Source organism: Podarcis erhardii, assembly GCF_964252035.2.
Source record: "Podarcis erhardii genome assembly, chromosome: Z".
NCBI classification, from domain to species: Eukaryota; Metazoa; Chordata; class Lepidosauria; order Squamata; family Lacertidae; genus Podarcis; species Podarcis erhardii.
In genome coordinates, this window is record NC_138504.1 from 16,557,050 (window position 1) to 16,580,234 (window position 23,185).

The following is a 23,185-nucleotide window of genomic DNA, read 5'->3' on the forward strand; positions in this document are numbered from 1 at the left end:
GCTTTTGTCATTGTTTTAAGATTTGTCTAAAGTGAGAGATTACGTTATCATTGTTCATAGTTCTCTTGCCTTTGCTGCTTTGCTTCATGTCAGCAGTCCCAGGAAGCTGAATTGAGTTCCACAGATCCCCAAAACAATGGCAGAAGGCATAGTCCCCCAGAAGTCCCCCAAACGAAGGCACAAAACAGAGACAAAGGCACAGGGCACAGGATAAACAAATCCCAAAATCCCTTGCAGAATCCCAAAATTTTCCACTCCCCCCCACCACAGGGTAGGTGGGCTTACCTGGCTAGGGGCAACCCATCTTGCTACAGCTAGGGGTGGGGCAAAGGGCTGATAAAGGGCTTAAAGAATCCCAAAATTTTCCACTCCCCCCCACAACAGGGTAGGTGGGCTTACCTGGCTAGGTGCCACCCATCTTGCTACAGCTAGGGGTGGGGCAAAGGGCTTTTCGGCAGAGGCTCCTTTTGTTTCTCAACGGCTTCATTGCTCTTTGTCTTCGCTAGGTAAGTGATCCTTACCTAACTTTGGGGCTGGGATCCTGTGGATGTCTTGGGGTTGTTGCAGAGGCCTTCTGCAGCTGGAGCCCAGTCACAGAGCCTTTGCAGGCTTGCGAATGTTGGGGCTTAGCCCTCCGGCCTCTGCAGGCCCTGTGGATGTCGGGTTTGGCTGCCGGGATCCTCGGAAGTCGGGCTTTGTCTGCCAGCATCAGGGGAGGCCTCGGCCTCCTTGGATTTCCGGCCTTGTCTCCTGGCACTGGCAGAGACCTCGGGGAGCTCTCACAACTTACTTCTGGGTTAAAAACGTTCGCAACCCGAAAAAACGTAAGTTGAAGCGTTCGTAACCTGAGGTACCACTGTACAATACATTTTGCATCTAGGAAACACTCTAGGCCATTTTTAGGCCGTGGCAGATCTCACTCCCATCTCTCAGTTAAGAAACTCAGTAGATGGTGATTAAATCTGAGAAACACAAGACTTTGGGGGACATTTTCTTGATTTTCATTCTCTCAGTTATGAAATCCATAAATACAAAGATACATTATTCACAATAAAGTTTTTTTAAAAAAGTTACAGAAACAACCTGAAAACATTTCCACATCTCTATCCAGATGGTCTCAATGACACTGTTTCAAGAACCATGCAATGAATTTGGTGCTGCCTTCCCAAATAATTCAAAATGAAGCCCTAAAACAAGAGTTTCAAGATAATACATACTGCTTGTGATTCTTGTGAACCGTGGTGCTCATCTATTCTATGTTCCCTGTGTTTGCCCATTCTCTTTGTGCTGCTTTTGATTTATTGAGATTCTCTTCTGGTGGCACATATCACAGGCAGAGAAGTTCAGAAGTCACCTATGAATCTCCACAGCTTAAGGGGAAGCTTCCATTAGATTCAGTGTTCTTTTTATCTGAGGCAGGCCCCAAACACAAGTCATCTTAGAAAAAAGACTAAGCATGCTAATACCCTGGAAAAATGCTTTTGTCAATAATGGCAAGTCCTTGATCAGTGCTTTTTACCCCTCCAAGAAACTTGTTTTTCAGCCTATATGTACAAATACAGAAGAAGATTTATTTTATATGTGACAATAGCAAGGAAGCAAACAAGTCTGAAATTAAAAGCAGAGACAACAAAAACAAGGCTATTTTGTTATATATGGTTACAAGCAGTTACCTTGGAAAGGCTAAATTACTTTATCTCTGTATAGTTTGCTAACTGGTTTAATTACTAATGAGAGCTAGTGGCTACTTGTTAGTGAACAGGCTGCCCTTCTTGAGTGTAGGATGAATAGAAACAGATGGATGTTGATTTCAGGTTTTTTACAGTTTGTCAATTTTCCAGTCAGTTTTTTAAAATCCTCAAGAACATTCATCAGCATTTCAGTGCACATTTCTTCATACATACAAAAATTTACTATGCGATTTTACCTAAGATACACGTTTTTGCAAACAAATTATCTTCTACATACAGCATGTTATTTTCACTAATATATTCATTTTTATCCACATCTTGGCCTGATTTACTGTATGCATTTTTGCACACACTATATGGCTGGAGAACTGCTTTTCAAATTTGGGAAAAGTATGAGTTTTGAAGGATGGCTTTCATTTGGTTTATGTATTGTTCCAGAAAGTGTGAAGCTCACTTGTAAATGCAAACTGAATTGAATTTCTGCCTCATCCTCAGGAGAGTTTGGCAATCTGAGTGCCAACATAAAAGGAGATATAAGTAATGAAGGTTACCAAAACTTTTATTCTTAAAAAAATCTGAGACTTAGTCTTAGGGTTTTATAATACTTATCTGAAATACAGCGAGAGCCTGGGCCTGGATGGGTGGGATGTAAGCCTGGAAATCAATGTAGCTTGACTATGATATAAGCCAAGCTATTTCCTGATTTTTAAAGAAATCGCTCAGCTTCAACCAAGACAATTCAATTTGAGCCAAGATGAGATCCTGTCATCACTGGAAACAAAACAATTTTTTCCCCAAGCTGACAAAGAAGCAGCTTTAATGGGAGGCAAGGTCTAAAGTTGCTCTTTAGGAGGGCAAGGTTGTTGCTCTCGGGGTGATGGTGTTGCTTTAAAGACAAGTACAGAATGCCTAGCCCAGTTGAATTCAATATAATTTACTCTTGGGTAAAGGTAAAGGGTAAAGGGACCCCTGACCATTAGGTGCAGTCGTGACCGACTCTGGGGTTGCACGCTCATCTCGCTCTATAGGCCGAGGGAGCCGGCATTTGTCCTCAGACAGCTTCCAGGTCATGTGGCCAGCGTGACTTAGCCGCTTCTGGCGAACCAGAGCAGCACACGGAAGCGCCGTTTACCTTCCCGCCAGAGCGGTACCTATTTATCTACTTGCACTTTGATGTGCTTTCGAACTGCTAGGTTAGCAGAAGCAGGGACTGAGCAACGGGAACTCAACCCATTGCGGGGATTCGAACCGCCGACCTTCTGATCAGCAAGTCCTAGGCTCTGTGGTTTAACCCACAGCGCCACCCGCGTCCCTTACTCTTGGGTAGATGTGTATAAATGTGCTTCCATGTGGCAGTTCATGGACTCAGTGCTGTTGCTGCCTGTAGTTTTGCACAGGGTCCACAAAACAACAGCCTCAACAAAATGCCATTCTATATCTTTTCCCATTTCACCCAGGATTGACCGCTTTCACAAGAAAACCCAACACATAAAAGAACACCACCGCCAAAAGCTAGTGTAAATCACAAACAGCCTAGGCATAGCTGTCAACCGTCCCTTATTTGGCGGGAAAGTCCTTTATCCCAGCGCTGTGACCCGCTGCTGTCCCTTATTGATGACGTCCCTTAAATTTCCTGGGTTTCAAAGGAAGCAGCTCCTCTCCCTCCCTCCCTGCCGGCCAGGGAGGAGGGAGGCTCCAATTGTGTTGCTTGGCTGCGTTGCTCACCCAATAAGGAGTCTAAGAACGACTGGGGGGTGGAGCTTGCATGCCTTGTACCAATCAAATTGGCCGCGTTGCCTGGGGACTCGCCTTTGCTCAGTGCTTCCCAGCGGAGAGGTGATGGTGTTTTTCCTTGCTGCATCCCCTTTGCTGGGTTGCTGCTCTGTGAGAACCGCTGCTTGAGGCTTTGTCTGGCTGCTGGCTGGGTTTTCTGCCTTTGGCTCGGAGGGGCTCAGAAGTTGAACATACCTGTGTTTGGAAAATCCCTTATTTTGGCTGCTGATCCCTTATTTTCGAGGGTGCTGGTCCCTTATTTTTAAATCTGAAGGTTGACAGCTATGAGCCTAGGAAGAATGCCAAATGCCAAAAAGTGAGGGCTGAAGGCATTAAGACCCTAGGCCTGAGATCCCCCACATCCGACCTAAGGCTTCTTAGCTTACATGTTATAGGATAATATTGTAAGCCTTTGGGACTTTCCACTGGCCTTTAGCCAATCGGCAGTGTGGCAAGGTTGGGGGTATTTATTTGGCAGTGCGACAATTCTATCCTAATGTTAAGGTGGCTAGATTTTTGTGGAAAGGGTTTTCCTTTGGTTTCTGCATACCTGTTGCATTTTCTCCTCCTTCGCAAAATCTTCCTGTTCAAAAATCCATTAGGTAAAGATCTGAGGTAGCTAGGAAGAAGACTGCGAGGCAAATAGCTTTGGGGTGCATGGCAATGCCATTTGACGTCCCACCTATAAAAAATTTGCATTTGTCACCAATAGGGGTAGTTCCTAGGAAGGCCCCAGGGGAGTTTTGCTTAATTCATAATCTATCTTATCCGAGGGGTAGTTTGGTCAATGATGCTATTCCTGGAGAGCTTTGCTCTGTCAAATATGTGTCTTTTGACCAAGCGGTCAAGCTTGTTCATAAATTTGGCCTGGTGCCCTTTTAGCAAAATGTGATGTGGAGTCGGCCTTTAGATTACTTCCCATTAATCCTATGGATTTTCGGTGGTTGGGCTTTCAATTTGGGGGAAAATTTTATGTTGATAAGGCTATGCCTATGGGGTATTCAGTTGCTCGTGCCACTTTTGAGGCTTTTAGTTTCTTTATCGATTGGGCCTTGCGTTTTAGGACAGGCCTGACAGGGGCACTCATTATTTGGATGATTTTGTAATGGCCGGACCTGCAAATGACCTTTCCTGTTTTAACCTTTTGGAAGCCTTGGTGGCCCTTACAGAGGAGTTGGGGGTTCCGCTTGCGGCCGAAAAAACTGAGGGCCCGGCTACAAAGTTAACATATTTGGGTATAGAACTAGATACAGTGGCTCTAACATCTAGGTTGCCCCAAGAAAAATTGTATGCTTTTAAATTAGTCAGTTAATTCCTTTCAAAAAAGTAACTTTGAGGCAAATTCAGTCCTTGCTGGGATACTTAAACTTTGCTTGCCGGGTGGTCTCTCCAGGACGTCCTTTCTGTGGTTGACTGGCTAGGCTTTCCTCAGGTTTAAAATTTCCTCATCCTCGTGTGCATCTTTCTAAAGAGGTGAAGTTGGATCTGGAAATTTGGTGGTTGTTTTTGGACAAATTTAATGGTGTTTCTCTTTGGCAGAACACACTAAATCTGCATGCAGACTTTCAGGTGCATTCCGATGTGGCTGGATCCCTGGGCTTTTGGCTGTATTTCAGAGGTCATTGGTGTGCACAGCCATGGCTGAAGGAGTGGCTTGGCAGGTCCATCACGAGGGACCTCACCTTTCTTGAGTTTTCCCCAATCGTAGTGGCCATGCATATTTTGACGGAGGAGTTTAGAAACCGCAGCGTTTGTTTTTGGACAGATAACCAGGCTGTCGTGAACATCCTGGCCCATCAGTCTTCTCGTTCCTCCCCGGTCTCTGGAATCCTTCGATCCTTTGTCCTCCAATGTTTGAAGTTTAACATTACCTTTTCAGCAAAGTTCATTCCTGGTATTACTAATGACATTGCTGATGCATTGTCCTGTTTTCAGGTAGACCGTTTCAGGGAGTTGGCTCCAGAGGCACAGCTGTTGCCAGAATTTTTTCCGGATCACCTCTGGAATCTTGGAAAAGTTTAGTGGTTAAGGGAGTATTCTCTTCTGTTTCCTCTTGCCCTTTTAGATCCTATAGAAAGGCTTGGACATATTTTTCAACCTTTCGCTTTAAGTCATTGGCTATAGGCTGTGAACGCTCCTCCTCCATTGACCACGTCTTACAGTATTTAGCAAATCTATATCAGCTGGGACGTACGCCAAAGACGATTAAAATCCATGCAGCTGCTATTTCATTTTTTAGTAAAGTCTTATTTGCTTTAGACCCCTGTGCAGACTTTCTTGTGCGTAAAGCTTTGGAAGGTTGGCACAGAATGCAACCTATTAGGAAGTGCGGCAGAAGGCTAATTATGATATCCTGTGCAGGATTCATGCCAAATTGAGGTTGATATGTTGGTCAAAGTATGAGGCTCGCTTGTTTGCAGCTGCATACTCCATAGCATTCTTCGGTGCTTTGAGGGTGGGCAAAGTTGTTTGTGAAGTGGCCGTGGGAGGGCATACTAGGGGTCTGCTACTGAGTGATATATCGGTGTTGGACACTGACCTGCAGCTTAATATTTCTAGGTCAAAAACAAAGTTAGGGCAGGGTGCACAGTGATCCCTCTTGCTGTCCTGGCTTCGTCATGGGAATCCTCTTGTGGGCAGAGGAAGCCTTCATCCCGCTGGGCAGGGGGAGCCTTCATCCAAACTAGGTGCGTCTTATGGTCTGGTGTGTCTTATAGAGCAAAAAATACGATACTTCCTTTGGTCAAGGCTAAGGCGGTGGCTTGGGGACCGCCTTCTGCTCTGGTGATCCAGTTGGGGGAGAATGACCTGCCTTATTTAAAAGGCGTGGTCCTGAAGCATTGCATAATCAAAGACATGGACGATCTGTTGGCTAATTTTCCTCAATTGACTGTTATTTGGTCGCAGCTACTCATGCGACGTTGTTGGCTCCCCGGTTGCCACAAATAGGACCAGGAAGTTGGTGGGTCATGCGGTGGCCAAAAAAGTGTTGGTACTGGGTGGTGGGGTGATATCTCTCTGATGAAGGGAATGATATTTGGCTGGCAGAGAATGCGGATGGCTTGAAAGGATGGCTGCAGGTGTGATGGTATTGGCAGCGAGCGAGGTGCTCGTGTGGTGGTTAGGCATTGGTTTAGGGGAATGTGGGAAGGGGAGGTGCGGCCATCACCTTCCCCTACAATTAATAGGGTATTCAGTTAAAGGAATTCGGGAGTCTGGATATCGTCCGAAGCCCAGAGAGGGGCTAGGGCCATGCCAGGACCCCCGAGAACCCCAGGGGTGAGCACTAGTCAATATACATTGATGGAGCTCCCCCTGCTGGTTGTTTATCCTTCCAGGCTTCCTGCAGGGTGGAGCAGGAGCCAGTTATAGTTTTGATATCAAAGCCTAAGTCAATACCAGTCACATTTGTGTATTTAATAAAGTTGTGGCCAAAATTTGCCCATTAACAATTAAACTAAATTCTGTCTCCACTGTGTCTTTATTTCCATGGGGGATGGGTTTTGGGGCTCGGAGCACAAGTAGGCCAACCTCTCTTTTTACTAAATTAAGAAATTAGAAGGGTACAGAAAAGCACACGAGTTAATTTCCCAAAAAAGAATGAAAACCCAATCTAGAGATAGCTTTTAAAAAACAACTAGATTATTGCCACTTGTAAGAAAGCAGTCTTTTGAAAGGTCTTTCAACTGCTCATGGTGAGGAGCATGAAACAAAAACAACAATGATAACAATTAGTAGGTTGCTCAGCAAAGATGTTTTCTGGAGCATGTCCTGTTACAACAGCCATCCAGGACTTAAATGGCATACAGAATTGGAGATGACATTATTGCAGCAGAAAGGTGAATGTTACAGCGTCAACACTCTTATCTGAAGGGGCCTCCCTGTGGAACTGGGGCTTTCTGGATCATCTGCTAGGAGGAAGCATTAGAAGAACTGTGCAGCTGTGTCACTCCTTCTCTGGAGGGGAAGAGAGACATTCTCCTGGGAGGGTCACAGCTGGCTTAGCCCCTTTAATAAAATGCACACCCAAATGATTCTGTTTCCAGCTGCCATAACAATGAATTTTGGAAACTACTATCAGATTTGATTCTTGCCATGTTATGGGTGAATTACAGGAGGCAGCTAGGTTTGGGGAGCAAGACAAAGGCATGGCAAGCACCAATAGTTAAGAATAATTCATTTCTTCTTTTTTAAAAAAGCAAGGCTGACCTGGAATCTCTTATTGGAGTCAAGGGTACTCCCATGGCCAGCTATGTTAGGAACTGCTTTTAGTTCCTCACTGTGGGCACAACTCAGTGGTGGTGTGCAAGTTAAAACTGGGAAGCCAGTTTATAAAGTCCCCTGGATCCAATTCTAATAAACCTGTTCGTAAACTCCATGTAGACATTCACAATCCCTGGATAATTAGCATGTACTATGGTGAAGGGGGTGGTACTCAATTTCCTCCTCTCTCTCCCATCCTCCATGTATTCATCCAATCTATACAAGCTGTGTGTATGTAGGAACCTTTAAAAAGAAAAAAAGCAGGGTCCATAATATCATATAGGACTACATATGCATAGTTTTAAACCTTCAGATTAATGAATGAAGACTAAGGAATTATCCACACTTACCTTTCCCCAGCTTTTTTGCAGCGTGGTCCACACTTTTAAGCTCCATATCCAAGTACGCTTCTTTTTGCTCCAGAGCTTTCCCTGCAAACCCCCCTCCCGGCCCGCTCTTTAAAACCTGTGGATAAGCCCCAAGAGAGGGGACAAAAGCGGGACCAGCTCTTCCATTAGACAACCTCTCAGACATGCCACACATTTGTGCCTCCATTACCACTGCAAGGCTTCACTCCTCGGAAAGTTCATTCCTCGAGACATGACACTGTGGGACAGGGCAGACCCAGAGCACACCTATGTTGCTGCAAATGTATTTTAACCTTCTAAAAAAATTGCTGCTGATGTGGGGCTCAGGGTAGCTAACACCAGTAAAATTACAATAAAAACATAATGGGGGGGGGGAGAAACCAATTTAAAATACAGGTTAAAATACAATTTAAAATGCAGCCTCATTTTAATAGTAGCCCATAGATCAAAACCGTAAGGGGAGGGAAACGTAAGGGTCAGACTGAGTCCGAACCAAAGACTAGGCGAAACAGCTCTGTCTTGCAGGCCCTGTGGAAAGATGTCAAGTCCCGCAGAGCCCTAGTCTCTTGTGACAGAGCGTTCCGCCAAGTTGGGGCCAGTACTGAAAAGGCCCTGGCCCTAATTTAGATCAATCTAAACACCTTGCGACTTGGGACCTCCAAAGTGTTGTCATTTGTGGACCTTAAGGTCCTCCTCTAAAGCACATTGAGGGTGCATGATGTGACATCCTGACATCACTCCACACTTGGCTCCCACAATACGGGCCCCTGGCCATATATATATATATATATATATATATATATATGGGGGGGGGGAAGGGCCCCTCGGTGCCTCGGCCTGCTAGATTCAGTGCCTATGCTATGAATGTACTGTATGGTTATTCCTCAGAATGAAGCACTGTAGAGGAGGGAAGAGGGAAGAGTTTGCAGCTGCTGCAGCCTTTGCAAAAGCCCCAAAGCCCAAAGGATGGGAAAAGGTGGCAGTAGTGAGCAGCATTCACTGTTGCCTGAGAGCAGCTGAGTTTCTTTCTTTGGTACATGGCAGAAGGCTCAGTCCCAATTTCTTAACCAATTCATTGGATATCAAAAGAGGGATATAGCATTTCATGTTGACGTTGATGTTGATGGCCAGACTTGAATAAATTGTGGGGGGAATTGCGGAGGGGAGGACTTTAATGAAATTCATGAGCCCCACCTTCCAAGTCTCCCCAGTTTAAGCCAACTCATAGCCCACTACCTGTAGTCACATGAACCAGTAGCTCAGGCAGCTTTCACAAAATGTTAGAGGGGCAGTGGCTGAGTACATATTTTGCATGCCAAAGCTCCCTGACTCATTCCTTGGCATTGCCTGTAAGGACTGGGTATGTCCCTCGTGTGAAAACTGGGAGAGACCCACTGCAAATTCTTATAGACAATGCTGAACTACCTGGGTCAGTGGTCTGACTCGACATGAAGCATGAACAATAACAAGATCCAAACCACAAAAGTGGCACCATGTTATATTCAAAATGTATATACTGTTGCATGACATCACCCCAATCTCTGAGCAGTGCGAGATTCCAGGGGTTCCAGGAGCTTATCTAGGGTTTGTGTTTGCTTTGGAATGAGGGAGAGTGGAGACTGTGGTGTCTTTATGATATACTGTATGGTTTACACATAGATGCAACCTGAGCCTAAGCTGGAAGGGTTTACAGAATTAACACCCCAAGGGTGCCTTGCTTCCCCATAGTTGGTGCCTTGCATTCAAACAGAAATCAAACATTGCTCTGACTCTCTCTGGCTTCCCAGTGTGTATCTTCTAGCTCACACCTTTCAACGATCACATTTTGTTCTTTTAACTACCAGTCAGTTAAGGGGTGGCACTAATCCACTTCCTTTGTTCCCTTAATGGCCCATTACCTAGGCTATCACTTCGCCAGGAAGATAGCCTGGCTTATATTTTAACACTTGCTGGATTCAGGGGTTAGAAGGGTCTGGGCATACTGCCTACTACCCACCCCAGAGAAAAACCTAATAAAATATGTTGTAAAATATATACATCATGTATATGTTTGGTTTCCAGGGACCCTCGATGTTATTTGTTCTTTATTCCCAAAAGGCATGTTCCTGTGCTCCTAAAGAACCAAATGGGTTGTATTCACCAATCTGCTGCTCTCCAGATGTTGTTGGAAACCAACTCTCATCAGTCAGCATGGTCCAGGGTTATGAATGACTGAAACTAGTTCAGCAACTTCCAAGATCATTCTGGCCTTTTCCCAGCTATTGTAACCCTGTGCTAAAGGCCCCCAACTATCCCTGTGACATCACACCCAGTTACCCTGGTAACCTTCCAAATCCCCGTCTGTCCACACTCGGGGCAAGTGGGAAGGGCAGTTCTCTTGCATTGCCAATGACCCTCAGTGGCCCTGTCATGTTTTTAATGGCCCAAGCTCCGCCAGGTCGATTTGCATAGGTATCCCAGGAATTTCTCTGCAGCTTGTATTTTCCCCTCATATCCCAAATAATCAAAATCCATTTATTAAGTTCTAGGGTTTGGGAGGGTGGTCCCCCCCCCCCAAAAAAAACCCCATAACAATATTATAATAATCTGTGGAACATGAGAGCTCCATCTTGGCTAGTGCAGAGCTAGGCACTGGAAGGCAATGATAAAAATATTCAGATAAACTTCCAGTCCACCCCCCTACCTCATACCAATCTTCACTTTGTTCTTTATGAGTTCCAGTCTGTACATTGCATCTCTGTGAAGTGTCTGTGGGGGTTTTAACATCACTTTAACTTAGTTCACTGTGAGTCAAAGTTCTGTTTCTCTGAGGGAACCTGAGGGCCTGGAAGCAGCATTAAATTTTCTAAATAAGAGGCATTAGATTTGTGTAGTAAAAAGGCCCCTGGGATCAAATATGCTCTGTTCCCCCATCAGTAGTCTCTCATTTCAGAATGGACCTCTGGACCTCTGAGTCAGACGAAAGATCTTTACAATCATTAAATCAGATTGACAGGCACTGCCTTGAGACAATAGAAGGGCTTTCTTTCCTATAGTGCACCTTTGCCTTTTGATCCCAGAAGAGCTGTTATTCTCTTACAAGTATATCATTACCCCAAACTTGATGTATTATTTGCATAGCAGGCGAATCCAGCTAATTAAGAAAAAGAGCAGAAGGCAAAACTGGGTGGCGAAGGACCTTTAAAACTCCTCGAGCCGCATTGTGGTGAAAGGGTTGTGTCTTCTTGCCAAGCAGTCTAGTCAGGGCCAGATTGACAAAGGGGGAACAAGCGTTTCAGGATGCATTCTTGAACTCTGCAGCTAACAGTGACCAACTAAAAGTTTCTGTGAAACCCAGATATAACCCCAGCCTGAAAAGGAAGCTTCCTTTGCAGACCCTCTCTAGGGTGAAGATCACCAGAGGGGACCCTCTTGGTAGTTTCATCACTCTCAGAAGTTATCGAGTGGCTGTGGCTCCTAAACAGTGAAATTCCCTCCCCATCTAGGTCATTTAGCACCCTCATTATCTTGTTTTCATCCTATCCTAAAGATGCCCCTCTTTACCCTAGTCTTTGACACCTGAATATATCCATATCTATATCTTTGTGTGGGCTGGGCTATCCTTTGAAACTGTTAACTAAGCAAATACATTAAAATGACTATTTGAAGAATAGTTGCCAACTTCACCTAGAACTGTTTTGGAGATATATGTGAAATGACATCCTTTAGCCCCAGATACCCCTTCTCTAGGCATGACCTCTTCCACAACAGACGTAAGCATATTGGTAGGGAAATGCTGAGCCCTGCTGATTTATCTATTCTGGGGGATAAACAGGAAATGCTGCAGTCCAGATCTGTCAATCTGTCAACTTTCTATAAGCAGCAAATCCACATTAAAATGCTTTTTAATATAGGTGAATAAGATTCATACTGACGGTTATGGATGCTTCTGGGGTTCTTTGGATTACTGCCTGCATCTAGAATGGGTGTGTTTGCAGGCTATTAAAGAGGGAGTTGCTGTTGTTGTTGTTTTGCCTTTCTATGTGCACACCTCTTCTCCTACCATCGAAAACATAGTTGTCACTCTCTAAGCACATGTTTGCCTCGCAAACAAAGCTGGTGATCATCATCTAAAACATAACTAAAGACCAGAAGATGTGCTAACAGCCATTAACTTATGGCTCCAGGGCAAAAGGGATTACAGTATTTTTCGCCCTATAGGACGCACCGGCCCATAGGGCGCACCTAGATTTTTTTTTTTGTGGGGGAATAAAGCGAAAAAAATTATTTCCCCTCAGGCGCGGGGCTGGGGCGGGGGAAGCCCGAGCTTCCCCCTCCCCCAGCCCCCAGAACGGGACCCAGAGCAATGCTGAAGCTGCGTGCAGCTTTGGCATCGCTCTGGGAGCTTGCGGGGCTGGAGGAGGGGGAAGCCCTCTGCCAGCCTTCTAACCAAGTCGGAGGACAGCGGGAAAGGCACGCTGCGTCTCTCCCGCTGTCCCCCAAGTTTGTGGGGCTGGCGATGGGGAGGAGCAGGCTTCTCCCCCCCCCGCCAGGCTTCTAACCAAGTCGGGGGACAGCGGCAAAGGCGCGCTGCGCTTCCCGCTGCCCCCCGAGTTTGTGGGGCTGGCGGTGGGGCTCTCTAGGCTTCAGCGAAAGCCTGCATTCGCCCCATAGGACGCACACGCATTTCCCCTTCATTTTTGGAGGGGAAAAAGTGCGTCCTATAGGGCGAAAAATACGGTAGATAAATCTATTTTAAGATTTTTAGGCTGGCCTTGAGCAAACCAGTCAGGTCAGCACACAACCAGCATAAATGAAATATTGATTTAAAATGGATAAATTCACACACTGACAAACAACAGACGGGAACAAGATTTCCCAACTAGGTACCCTCTAGATGTTTTGTACCAACATCAAAGCTGGACAGGGCAGGGCGGGGCATCTGCTGAGGTTCCACACCTCTTCACGGGACTCACTGCCAAGAGTACCCAGGACCTGCTCCTCGCTCTCCATTGTTGCAACTTGCTTGTTCACTGCCTCTTCCTCTGACCCAGACAATAGTAGTAGTGAGAAGGAGGAACAGCAGATGCCACTGCTTGCTTGCTCAGTTTTGTTGGCATCCATCTGTCTTGAGAGATAATGGAATGTGCCTCTGGGGGTGAAGTCAAACTGCTTCTTTAGCAACACCGAAGTGACCTTTCCGGGGTGCAAACCTTGGCAGTGTGTATGGAGATCCTGGGTTGCCCAGACAAGACATTCCTCTCAGCCTCACTGATGTGGTCCAAAGGAAAACATTTGGCACCAAATTAGCTGCAGGAGAGGCTGGAAGGAGGTGTACAAGGGACTATCCAACCATATTAGGGACTCCACTCTAGATTTGTGTAGGGTTCACTCCTTAGCCTTTTCTTCTTCTGATGAGGACAGCAAAGGTTTAGGATCAAAGTTTTCCTTCTCCTAGATGTGCTACATTCCCAGGTTGATAAGCCCCATCTGCCCCTCACTTCCCTCTATGAGAAGTGCAGAAACTGCCTTTTTGACGATTAGACCCACTATTGGTCTCATCCGCTGAATCTGCCAAAGTCTATCTTTGCATGGAGGGGAAGTCCCTAAATCACCTTGTTGGCTACCCTCACCTGGATTAACTGGACAATCAAAGCCACTTCGTGGGGTGGGGCTGCTGTTGCATGTAGACTGCTTTTAGGAGTCACAGATGAGAGCTGGGTACAGGATGGGGACCAAAAGTGGACAAACTGTACCAGAAGGAGCATGACATGTCGCCCACCAAAGGTACTACCCCTTCCCTAACATCCCATACACCTCCTTGCTCAATGACTCTCTGCCTAACAAGGAAGCTGGTGTTAGCAATATTGAGGAAGAGCAACTTATGGGGAGTGAAGATGTAGTGGAGGCATGGTCCATGGAAGGTGCCCTGCCCCAAGGGCTCTCCAAAACTTGGAGTCAACACATTTTCCTCAGAAATACAATAGGAGGAATAATTTGGGTTGTAAGTTAAGAGTTAATTTTGTAATCAGTAAGCCAGCTATTCAAGAGGGGGTGGCAGAGGTGCTACTTTGCACAATAAACCTATGGGTTTGACACATGTGCTTATTTCTGCATATTCTGATTTTCTTATTCCCAGGGTTTAATTATAACATGGAAGTGTAAACATTTAGATAACATATTTCTAGAGATGGCTTTCTATTACAATATCTCAATTATATTATTCTATGTGCTATCAGGGAATCCATGGCTGATAGCTTCTTTGTCTTAGAAATAATATCCAATAGTACAACACACAAGAGAAAACTCAAAATTGTTCCTGTAATGTCTTCCTCTGGAGCATGTTCAGGTCCTTAAAAGTAAATAAAGATGGTTCGAGTTATGAAAACTCCATATTCTAGGTATGCATATCCACCCTTGGTTGGATCAAACAATGTAGGAAGGTGATGGAGTGATTGCACGCCAACCTTCAAGCATTCAAATTTACAGTGTGCATGTAGAAATAGGTATGCACACTCTAATCCAGTAGCAGCCAATATGGTACCCTCCAGACGTTTTGTATGGCCAGTGGTCAGGAATATGGGAGCATCAACCAGCAACATCTGAGGGACCGTAGGTTCCCAGTCCTTGTATAACAGGGGTAGGCAACCTAAGGCCCAGGGGCTGGATGTGGCCCAATCGCCTTCTCAATCCAGCCCACGGAGGGTCCAGGAATCAGCATGTTTTTACATGAATAGAATGTGTCCTTTTATTTAAAATGCATCTTTGGGTTATTTGCTGGGCACAGGAATTCGTTCATTTTATTTTTCCAAAATATAGGCCAGCCCACCACATGATCTGAGGGATGGTGGACTGGGCCATGGCTGAAAAAAGTTGCTGAACCCTGTTGTATAACTATGGAACCCATGGCCTTCTGCATGCAGAATGTGTGCTCTAGTACTGAGCTACAGCAAGACTTGCACCAGCCCCAATGTTTCTAATGCTAAATGTTTACCCCAGGTATGGGCAACTTCCAGATTTTGCTGGACACCAACTCCCATAATCTATTACTATTGTCAACACAGGCTAAGGCTGATGGGAATCGGGTGGGGAACCCCTAGCTGTCCAACTGTTGCTCCAACTCCTATCATCTCTTGCCAGCATGGCCAGTCATCTGGGAGGATGAGATCTGGAGTCTAGCAACTTCCTTGGGTACCATGTTGGCTATTCCTGTGTTTTAGGATGCTCACTCTTTTTGAATTTGCTATTACTCTGCTGTGCAGAAACTTCCACAATCCAAATCAAATTCTCTCTCAACTTTCTCTTAATGGAATTTAAAACCAATGAAATGTTCAGTAGAAAACAAGAGTCTCTAGAAACCCATGTCACAATTAATTTTTGTAATAAAATGTTTATATAAATGCATTGATCGACTTTTGGTTTTGGTCAACTTAAGATGCATTGTCCCTTCAGGTAAGGATTGGTCTTGGCCTCAATCAATATCAACCTCGCAGTTCAATGCATGGTGATGCTGGCTTTCACAAAAGTCAATATTTGCTTAATGTGTTGTATTCTTGTTCCAGATACAGAGTTTTCTATATATTTTCTTCCCACAGCTGTCATTGAGCATATAGCTCAGTGGTTACCACATTCATCAGACTGTGTTTCTTCATTCCTTCTCTTCAGTATTAGTTTCAAACTCAATAAAACTATGATACTCTTCCACACTGACTGCTCAATCCTTTTCACTTTAATCAAGGTACTAGTCTCATTGATTATCGTGGAACTTCTTGCCTGAGTAAATCAAGCATTATCTTGTCCTTTACAAGTTGCCTCTGCAGTCCTGTTTGGAAGACATTGAATTTAAAAAGTAAATATGTTCTGCTTAGGCTTATGTTGGCAGTGAACAAATGCAAATCTGCTGCTTGGTTGCATGTTGGACACTAAGCCATAGCATTCCTATACTATTATCACCAAAATGTTGTGCATGTAACATATTGAATGAGCACAGATGGGCAAGCATGCCATGCACTTCATTCTTCTCATTTGAATTTCCCCATCACATGAACATTCATGTCAAAGTTATACTTCTCTACTACTCACCTTCTTGCGACAAGTATCCCTCTACCACATTTTCAACAGACATGTATGCCATGCTCATCAAATTTATCCTAGGACTAGTGGTCCTTTCCACTATGTGGTGTTGTGAAGAAGGAGAATGGCATCTCAGATCTACTCTCAAGGCTTGCATCTCCCTCTGTATCTTTCCCAACAACCTCTTGCTGATTGCTTCCATCATTTCCTTCTAGTCTAGTCTCATCTCATCTTCCTTTCCATCTTTGCAGGGTTATGTATCACTGGACTTTTTTGTGGCAAGGTGCCGTTAGTTTTACTCCTGAAAATGTTTTATTACGCGTTTTGTATGTTTGTGTTGTGAACTGTCCTGTGATCTTCGGATTGAGGGTGGTATGCAAATTTAATAAATAATAAACAGTGTAATGTCATTAAATCACTTTTATCATTTATATAAGTGAAGAGTAAATTCACATCATTGTGCTAATGGGTGGGAGAAAGTTTATCATCAACCCGCTTCCTTAGATTTTCTAGTAAGGTCCGGAATTACAGCAAAATTCTCCTCTCCACTTGGTAGGAAAATGTTGATTGATTACAAGTATAGCCCACCTTTCTTCCATGATAAAGCTGAAAGTGGTGTACATAAGGTCTCCCTTTACAGGCATTAATCAGACCGAGGCCTGCTTACCTTCAGTGAGACTGTCATACCATCTACCTAGACCCTGGGATGAATATAGCGAGTTCTCTTACTGTGTATAATTAGAACTCTCCAGAATTCAGTTCCGGCACTTCTCAAGTGGGCACCATTGCCAGCCATTGCCATTATAAGAGAACAAGGGAGGCATTTTCAGTGAGTTCCGGCACCTCTTTTTTCTAGAAAAACAGCACTGCAAACCATCCTACACTCTTCTTGGTGGCTTATGTCTTCCTAAAGAGACTAGACTGGCTCCCACCTTGTCCTTCCACTGGCAGGTGAAGGCTCTTTTATTTAGGCTTTTGGACCTTGACTGCTTTTAAGGAAATGGCTTTTAAATAGCCATTTTTACCACCTGAATTTTAATATATTTGTTTTTATATCATTTTAATTCTATTATAGCTTAATTATGTTTTAATTATTTTCTTTATATGCTTTTAGTTTTCTGTGTTTTATTCATGTTTATTTCATTTTTGTGTGTTTGAGCTGCCTTAAGTCCTGGTTCTAGGAGAAAGGTGGAATATAAATAATAAAATAAAATAAAAATAATAACATCACCACATTCCTTCTAAATGCTCCTTTTCTTCCTCCAAAGCCTGCTATCTAACAGACACTGTGGAGTTTTAACCCCACCCCTATCCATCCTCTTCCTGAAATTCAGCAGGGCCTTGTTAGGAGGCATGCAATACTCTTTCTAAGTATAGGTGAGGAAGTAGAGATTTGGGCAAGTCAAACTATGTGTCTGGTGCTTGGTTTTGACATTGGCCCACCATCTTCTTGCTTGTTAGGCTCTGGGTCATGCAGTAACAAAGGATCCTGCGAAAAGTTACCATATGATGGTTTCATAATGTCAATTAGTGGGTGTTAATTCCCATTGGTCACAGTCTGAGGTTGCAGCCAGGATAAGGCCCTACTCTTTGTCTCTGAAGATCTCATTGAGTTAGGAGGCTGAGCCAATCACAGTTGTTGGAAATATAACTTCAGGGAACATTCACTCGGTAACCTGATGGATTAATTCTGCAATTATTGTGGGTTACAGAAGACACTGATTGGATGGAGCTTCTAGTCAGTTAGGACTGAGAAATACTGGTGAGATTTGCCAGCTGTAGAGATAAGTGGTTTTGAAGGACTCCCCCCCCCCCTATGGAGGCCTGTAAATAACTCAAAATCCCTCTGTTTATTTCTCCTCATATCATACACTGTTTTTGTTAAAGTTTTATCAGTTTCTTTTCTCTCTGGACTTTATCTGCTAAATCCAACTCCCTCAGCAGTGCCCAAATATACAAGGAGAAATGTCAGGGCAAACCCTATTAGGGTGGCTACTTAGGCATGGCTAAAACCAAGAAAGTGCATCACTTGAAAAGAAGACATACAGCAATTTGGATTTGCATACAATATGCGTATGCTAACTTATACATACAGATGCAAATTTAGAAATATCTACTTTTTAAAAAAAGAAGAAAAAGAAATACAACACATCTCACTATGGTGAGGAAGACTGTGACCTGGTGACTTGTGGTCCTGCTACATCTGCCCCTCAGGTGCTGACTGTTAACAGACAACTACAAGGCCCCTGTTTTTCTCCCATCTTATGGTCTTGATCTTTAAACTGGACTTCAACTGGACAATGCTTTAAACAAAGGACCACTATCTGAAAAACAGGATACTGTCAGGGAACTGCCATTGGCTCAGGGGCGAGAGGGGAAAAGCCGGATGGATTACAGAGAGCCCCCAAAGATTGTGGGAAGCAGCACCTCCTCAGTGGAAGAGACTAACCACGCCTCCAGTGGAGAGGAGCTTCAAGGCTCAGAGGAGGCGAGGCGGTGCCAGGACACCTTGCCTGGGCAAAGTGGGGAGGAGAGAGGTCCTCCGTTACCCACACCCTCCCTGCGCAGTAGGCTTCTGCGCCAAGAGGGGAGGCGCAGATTGGGCGTCAAGAAACTACTCTGCTGGGGAAGGTTTAAGGACCGCCCACTCACAGATTCTGCCAGTGAATGAGCCAGCCACGGGAGAGTGGCGCTCTGCACAGAGAAAGTTTCTTTTGGCATCAAAAGCAAGGCTTCACAGCCAAGCAGGGAGGCATTTACCTACTTGCTCTCGAGCAACCCCTTGCTATCCTAACAGATACCATGCTAATTTATTCTCCGTGCTGATTTTGGGGGGTGTATAAAACCACAACACTCTAAGGAACTTGGCCATCCCATTTGCCAGAACTGGAAGTTCCTGTGCAGGTTTGGTAGATAAAGTTCTTTGCAAAGTAACATTCATAGCACTTACAACTGCAAAAAGTAGGGTGGGGGGCTTATTCATCCAACGTTTTAGAATTCCAGCTGCATTCTGTATCCACATGAAACATTTATTGAAATGGGATATCATTGGGTAAAGCACTGAAAAGTACATTTGTCATTTCCCTCCTATCAGCAAGAACCGTATATCAAAATAGATGCGGCTGTTTTCCACATTATTTTCATAAATAAATATACAGGTTATTGATAATACGTATATACATCTTTGAGCTTTGTCACATCAAATGCAGTGAATACATTGTCCAATATATTTACTCCTGGGGAGGAGAAAATATATATTATAATCAATTAATCAATTGTTGAATGAGTTGTGGTGGATTTTGCAGAAATGCTGTCAGGATGATGACATCTATCAGCAAATCTCTTTTTTATGGATGAGATGAATATGTTACATTAAAAACCATCTAGTTTCAGCTCTTGTTCCCATCTTTTATTTTATTTTTTTGTAGTCATATGCTGTACTTGTTTTCTTAGCGGTATTGGCAAAGAAAATATTACTACTTGGGACCTGAGCTTGCTTGCAATGAAATCAGTATCCACAAGGTCAATCATTAGCTTCAGTGGCTTTCATATTTTCAACTTTTTAGGGGCCCCGCTTCCATATTAACTTGTCTGCTCAGGATTCTTTGTGCCTCTCTCATGTAACTCCTGTTTCTTTCAAATGATTCAGGGATGTGTTCTAGAATGCCAATTTAATTCATGTGTGGCACTCACTAGATTCGACAGTGCTAGCCAAAAACCACCCAAATGCAATATATGTATCCTTGAACTAGGTCAAAAGCCAACGTTTTATGATGTGCAGCCAGGGGACAGGGAATGAGAATAGCATTTGGGAAATGGTGGTAGTTCAGTGGTAGAGTATTTGCCTTTCAGGCAAAAGATTCCAGGTTCAATCTCCAGCTATGGCTAGGAATGTCCCCTGCCTGAAACCCTGGAAAACCTCTGCTAGTCAGTGCAAGCAAAACTGAAGTAGATAGACCAATCGTCTGTCTCAGTACAAGCTAACTTCCTAATGTTCCTAAAACATAAATACAAATGTTCTAACACATTAAACATTAATTGCATTACTTCCTTTGGTGAGCAATAGTGTAGAATACCGCCTGCCTGCTTTCACCCCTTCTATCTCCATGAGAATGGCATCCTTAAAAAAGAAAAAGAAAATGGGAGAGACGTACTTTGTAAATTAAAAGCTGAACATTTGTTTTACAGAGGACCTGAAACATCACGGGAGGGCACCCCAATCCTGTGTACATAGGAACCTGCAATGTGCCTGGTCATATTTGTCCATCCAGCCCAGTACTGATTAGCAGCAGTTTTCCAGGGTCTCATAATGAGTGCATCTTGTGCTGCCTGTACTTTAATCTCAGGATACTAGGGACTGAAGCTGGGACCTTCTCCATGCAAAATGTTGCTCAACCATTGAGCTACAGTATCCCTCCATGTCCTTGCCCCTGCCCCAAGTTGTAATGTACCAAACACCATTTTATGTAATGTTGGAGAAGAAGGTTGTTTGGAGGGAAATGACTTCTGGGAAAGCTCGCCATTCAGTATTGATGCTTCTCATTGAGGAAATATGAAAAAAAAATCTAAGGAAACTTACCACTTGAAACTCAGGACACAGATAGCCAAGGGTTGGGAGTAGGAGGTGCTGTTTAACGCTGGTTCAGCTCCTGCCTGTGTGGTCAGTATTCAGTGCATACAGATGAGATATGGTGAACAATTATTTATTGATTAAAACAAGTAGCTAGCCAGTATTAACAGATCTTGCCAAAGCTACAGTGAAACTCACCTACCAGACACTAGCCATGTGTCAGGGAACTGCCATCGGAGCCAGAGGGAGAGAGAGGACTCCAGAGGGATTCCGGAGAGCGTCCCGGGATGAGGAGAAGCAGCCCATCTACTGGGGAAGGAAATCAGCGTAGCACCAGTGGAGAAGGGGGGCAGATGGGGGAATCGGCGAGGCGGTCCCATGACGAGTGGCGAGTGGCTGTTCGGACAGAAAAGGTTCACTCAGGCAACCCAGCCAGGTGTGGCGCCGGTTACGCACGAGCAACCCCTAGAACCATCACACCATGTTACCCATATTATCTGGCTAGAGATCCTTTGCGTTAAAGCAATGGTCACATCTACAACAGCTGATCTCAGAGAATAGCATCAGGGGATTATGTGTCTAAAACCTGGCATATTAGCTGCAGCATGCCACTATTTTGTCTCCAGTGCTATATAACATCTGGGACGCTGGTGGCGCTGGGGTCTAAACCACCAAGCCTCTTGGGCTTGCCGATTGCAAGATTGGTTCAAATTCCTGTGATGGAGTGAGCTCCCATTGCTCTGTCCCAACTCCTGGGACAACCTAGCAGTTCAAAAGCACAGCAGTGCAAGTAGATAAATAGGTACTGCTGTGACAGGAAGGTAAACAGCATTTCCTTGTGCTCTGACTTTTGTCACGGTGTCCCGTTGTGCCAGAAGCGGTTTAGTCATGCTGGCCACATGACCCGGAAAACTGTCTGTAGACAAACGCCAGCTCTCTCAGCCTGAAGCGAGATGAGTGCTGCACCCCATAGTTGCCTCTGACTGGATGTAACCATTCAGGGGTCCTTTACCCTTTACCTTATAACATCTATATGAAGTCACTGGGAGTAATCTTCAGGAGCTTTGGGCCACTGGATTAGCAGTACAGTGGTACCTTGGGATGCGAACGGGATCCGTTCGAGGGGCCCGTTCGCATCCTGAATGGAACGTAAGATGCGATGGTGCATCTGCGTGTGCGCGGGTTGCGTTTGGCCACTTATGTGTATGCGTGTGACATCATTTTGAGCGTCTGCGCATGCGCGAGCGGCGAAACCTGGAAATAACATGCTCCGTTACTTCCAGGTTGCCGCAGAGCGCAACCCGAACACACTCAACCTGAAGCACATTCAACCCAAGGTATGACTGTATTCTGATGTTGCCTAACTCTCTTTCACTACTAATCAAGAGAGGTCATGCATAAGCTGAACCAGTGCCTGGATGCAGTGGTGGTGTGGATGGAGGTCAATAGAAGCTGGATCCTGCTAAGACAGAGACACTGCAGATGAGTGGTTTCCTTGTTTGACCTTTGGAAAATTAGCCCGTTCTAGACAGGGTTGCACTCCCTTTGAAGGAACAGGTACTCCATTTATGGGTGCTCTTGGAACCATCTTTTGTCCATGGAGGCCTAGGTGGTTTCTGTAGCGAACCACAGCTAACACCAGCTTCAGCTGGTGCAGCAACTACATCTTATCCTGGACATAAATAACTTGGCCACTGTGATACATGCACTGATAAACTCACTTTATTTTGCTTTTGGCTTTTATGTGTTTGTTAACTGCCTTGGTATTCTCAAAATGAAAGGCGATACATATAAATCCTGTTCATAATAACTAAACATAATCCACAGATCTAATGGCTGCTACATGTGTTATAACTGGGTGGAAGGATTACCAATCAGATTTTAATGGTTGTAAAGAATCTGGAATATATATAAAAAAATAAAGAAGTGGGAGACACCCCCCCCCCCAAAGTTATCCCATATCTATTATATGGAAAGTAACTCTGCTTTGTATCACCTTTATGAAATGCTTCTATATATGAATTTTCATGAGGACCTTTTAAAAAACAAGTAAATCACAAGCTGATGTGAAGATGTGGAGAACTGTATTTAAGAAAAAGTGAACCCAATAGGTTCCAAAATTGACATTTGCCCATCTCTAGAACAAATATTTCTGCAGACCAGAACATTTGAGAGAGTTTGATACTAGCCAATGAAAGTCACATCGTTTGCTTGAACATGGAATGAATTATTCGGGGGGGGGGGGGAGATAACCAAACATAAGCTTTCAAAAAATACATATGCATGAATGCCAGATACACAAAGGACTGGTCACAGGAAGAAGAGAAATCATGCGACAGGAAGCTGAGGAAACAAAAAGATCACATTAAAAAGTTGCATGATTTCTTTACTTATTTGTCGTAGGAGCAACAGTGATGGGTGGGGAAGGGGAAACTGAAATCAATTAACCAAAGTTAAGAAAAAGATTA

At 44.3% G+C, this 23,185-nt stretch overlaps 1 long non-coding RNA gene across 2 annotated transcripts in view; it reads left to right on the forward strand.

Moving 5' to 3' along the window:
- Positions 1 to 419: 419 nt before the first annotated feature.
- The window catches only part of LOC309334080, a 50,877-nt gene continuing 28,111 nt past the window's right edge, over positions 420 to 23,185 (forward strand). The window contains exon 1 of one of the 2 annotated variants that reach the window (XR_014152850.1): positions 420 to 506. This is a non-coding gene — a long non-coding RNA (uncharacterized lncRNA). Of the gene's footprint in view, positions 507 to 700; positions 825 to 23,185 lie in introns of those variants that run through there. The other variant, XR_014152851.1, reaches the window with a different exon arrangement.